Source organism: Branchiostoma floridae, chromosome 11 (assembly GCF_000003815.2).
Source record: "Branchiostoma floridae strain S238N-H82 chromosome 11, Bfl_VNyyK, whole genome shotgun sequence".
Classification (NCBI taxonomy): domain Eukaryota; kingdom Metazoa; phylum Chordata; class Leptocardii; order Amphioxiformes; family Branchiostomatidae; genus Branchiostoma; species Branchiostoma floridae.
This window is the reverse complement of record NC_049989.1, coordinates 14,879,442-14,883,472: the sequence shown is the minus strand read 5'-3', so window position 1 is coordinate 14,883,472 and position 4,031 is coordinate 14,879,442. Positions and strand designations below refer to the sequence as shown.

At 44.0% G+C, this 4,031-nt stretch overlaps 1 long non-coding RNA gene across 1 annotated transcript in view; it reads right to left on the bottom strand.

The window, feature by feature from the left end:
* Nucleotides 1-3,394, bottom strand: part of LOC118425855 — a 5,885-nt gene extending 2,491 nt beyond the window's left edge. Inside the window, exons 1-2 of the long non-coding RNA XR_004832335.1 lie at nucleotides 2,676-3,394; nucleotides 1,098-1,160 (exon numbers count right to left, since the gene is read on the bottom strand). This is a non-coding gene — a long non-coding RNA (uncharacterized LOC118425855). The remainder of the gene's footprint in view (nucleotides 1-1,097; nucleotides 1,161-2,675) is intronic.
* Between the last annotated feature and the right edge of the window lie 637 nt (nucleotides 3,395-4,031).

The window sequence follows — 4,031 nt, the reverse complement described above, 5'->3', positions numbered from 1 at the left end:
GATCAGTTTTTGGTCAAACTAAAGGCCATAGAGAGCCTGCTATGGAGGCTAGTTGACTCCCTGTTTCTTTTGGAATTCCGCTGCGAGAGGGAATAAGACAGGGTGGCCGCAGGGCTGTCTCCAGGAGCCGCCCCCCCGTCCCAGGAGGAACGGAAATTTACTTGCTGGGACGGGAAATATTCCCCCGCTCCGTCCAAAGCAAGATGAATTTCGTGACATGAAACTGCATTTTAGTAAGCTTACTTAAGTTAGATATGGCATATTCAATTTCAAAAATAGGCTTACGAATGCCAAATTTTGCATTTTTTCGTGGAGACGCCCTAACCATTCCAAGCTGTGCGGCAAATAAGTAGACGCAGGACGTGTCGCAAACGTCATGAGACCTTGCGCCGACAACTACTAGAACTAGTGCGTGTCCATTCAATACGTTTCCGATTGTATGCAAGCTGTTATGATAATCGTCCTGTCACTTATATGTTAGTAGACTCAGACAGCCCCAGACGTGCAGCCGTAATTAGTCTGTTATTGTTGTGCGACAAATATCAATGAGGTGTTGTCCTTTGTTCTGCGATTCGATGTACTAAGGGAGAGGGCCTATGGGTTCGTGGGAAACCGAGTTTCATAGTAGAGCGATGTCCTTCACGCCAAAATATGCAGTGTTCCTAAATATTCGCGACGCCCAACCTGCATGCCGATGCCCGTTATACCCACAGACGGCGGAGTTTGCTTTACAAAGACTTTCTTGGAAGAGAGGGTCGTGCGACTAATTCCTACTGGATTTGACTGTGCAGCCTCAAATTGAGGCCCGAAATAAGATTCACTTTAAAAGTTTGATTGAAAAAACAAGGAGGTAGTCACAACACAATACTAGTAGTCTATAGAGAAAGGACCCCCGTGGCATCTATTTTGGGAGCCGCTGCAAGTCTGCGGTTAGCCTGATTTAATCGCCCTTCTCAGGCCCGTCGTACATTGCCGCGCGGAGGAGGCTACAAGCTCCGGATAGCGGAGTTTGCGTTACACAGACTAGTCTGTGGTAGGTTGTCTCACAAGACAACTGTGAGCTGTACATGCATGAAATTGTAAGAAGCTCTGAATACCTTGAATGTTGGTTTGGTCGCTGTGGTCCTACTTCTAGATTCTCCCTGACAAGGATGACGAACCTGAAAAACGTTCATATAGAAATGAAGTGAAATAGTATTCAGGCATAGCTTGCAGGTTGGTAACAGTGCTACAGAAATCCAACGTTCAAAAGTTTTATGTGTCTTCTGAAAGTGTTCTTTCGTTTCCCGATGATCGTAACCAAATTTTTAGATTTGTGTAAAATCTAACACAATAATACCTTGAATGAATAAATAAAATATAAGACAATAAAGGGGTGCCGGAATTCTGCATACAATGAATCTCATTTATTCGTTATGTGCATACTTAGAATACCCGGGGCACGAAAATCTGTCAAGTTGACACCGATAATGTATTCAAAAATCTGTCATGAGAAAACTCAGAATTTTAGAATGAAGATTTTGTTCGTAGTTTGAAGTATAGTTTGATTTTAATAATACTGATACTAAGTAAAAATATTTCAAATCATGCCATTGAAATAACATTTATTTTATTCGCACTGTTGCATGCGCAAATAGTTTAAAAACAGAGTTTTGAGAAGGCACAACCTTGCGTAGTGAGTCACATCCTGAATAACCTTTTGACCGCCTTATGTTCCGAAGGGAAGTCCCCGTGTTTATACGAAGTCCCAGGAAACCCAATGTAAATGGTTATCTCCAAGCAGATCCTACGGTGCAAAACTGGCCAGGAAGTATAGCCGGCCAAAGGGTGTGCATTTGCCAACCATCGCTATACCTCCCCGCTGCCTTGTTGTGTTGGAACATGCATTTAATACAGGAACCATTCACATTGAGTTTCCTGGGATTTCGGAACATAGGGATTGAACCACTTCGCCCGGAAATAACTCAGTTCAAACCCTATTTCTGTCCCCCTTGGACATTCAATGATCGGGAATGACACTATTGTGTTCATTATACATGTATTTTCCCACTGAATTATTCATCTATCAACTCACAATTTCTTTCGGATGGATGCCAGACTGTTTCCAGGGCCTACACAGGCCTGCTTCTTGGCTCCAGGGCCAACATGCCCCATCAGAAAATCTTAACACCCTGCGGTAACCCCCCGCCGGTCTGGTATCGCCCGTCCATTAGACGAGGGCTGAAAAGCTCAGCGCGCGGCTAGTGTGTCAACTCTCGGAGTGGGACAAACCATTTTCTCATTTGTTTCTCATTATTGCGTATTAATTGCCCTCTTTGTGCTTAGATAAATACTGTTGAGTACAGAAGACAACTCGGGAGCTATATAACACGACTAGCCTGGATACCAGACCCTCACCCGATCTCAGTAATATCGTAATCTCCAAGCAGATCCTACGGTGGCATAATATAGTATCAAAACTGACCAGTGAGTTTAGCCTGCAAAAAAGGGCGTGCATTTGCCACGCAGGTACACCCCTTGGCAGACTTAACTCCTTGGCCAGTTTTGATGCTACCTTATGTCATCGTATATATATCGAAATATCACACATCCAAATTAGGGTTTTCTCACTCCATCTTCTCGAATTATATTTCATTCACATTACAACGAAAATTAATAGTAAACAGCAAACGTACCTTTTTGCCGGCCGTGAATATTTTGAACGAAGTCTTCGGCATTCCTGTGACATCCGATATTTTTTTCCAAAAATTTTGTCGAGTCTAGTTCAGTAGCCTTGATTTGAAACGCCCGTCTCCTGGTTGGAAATACGTCGATCATGAGCGGCCCTTCTTGTGCTTGAGGTTTTAGCATGGTGGCAAGGGGAACTTCAACTGGTAGAGTCAAGTAGAAAAGTATGACAGTACAACGGAAGATAAAACGCCAGGCAGACAGCAACAACTCCCAAAACATGTCCATTAGGTGAATGATGGTCCGTGTGAGATCGTAAACAGTGTAGAATGCTACGACAAGGCGCTTATCTCCGGCTCCGTACAAGAAAAGTCCACGGGGTAGTCCTGTGTTCGGATAATCCGGCGGGTCATGATGGCCTCCTGAAGTGAAGTGTAGAACGACGCAGACGGTGGTACTGGGAGGAAAGTTGTAACGTTCACCCCGTTTGCAGTGACGTGATTATGTTCTTTAACTTAGCTTGATAAGAGCACTAGCAAACACAAATAGGTAGAACGACAGAGAATACATCGCGCGTGAATCAATCTAATGAATCTCGGGCTGTCAAAATCAACTCGCCTGCGTGATGGGAAGGCGGACTGAGTCACAACACATGACACATGACTCCGTGGCGCCGGCCGATTTCACGGAGCCTGGATGCCAGACCCCGCCCGCACACAGTAATGTATATCGTGCACGGTAAATGAAGGGGACTCTTGTAGAATACCGTGGGGACATTTTGGTATTAGAGCCGAGGAACTAGTCTGTATAGGCCCCGGCCCTATCCGGCATCCAGGCTTGGCCAGCTTGCACGTAATTACCTGCTGATAGTAGCAAAAACTCGAAGAAAAACATTTCATTATTTCCGTATTTTAACATGTGAAACAACACAGAAGCCCATTTATTAGCATTTGAACTTGGAGGTTTTAGAAATACTATCCTCCACTAGAGTCCTATCACCAAAATGAAAACAGTGCAGTGGATGTCACTTAACTTGAAGACAGTGGGAAAAAATCCGGACTTGATGTACAAAATGGAGGTAGTCCCACTCCTAACTGAGTCATCTCAGACAAGGACAAGAAATAGCAATACCTTCAAGTAGCAAAGACATCAAAAAACAACCGAAGCCTAATCTCTGCTTGGAGAGTATTCTTTGATGCAAATTATCATGTCTGCCGTACAGGGCAGTTCTTTTTGGCTAGTTTTCCGCGAGTGAAGAGCGGAAAGGGTTTTTTTTACAACAAAAGAACAAAAAGAACCGATAAAGGATTTATAGCCTTATAGAATGTCGCTGTAGTAATAACAGCTTCTCGGAAACTCGTGTA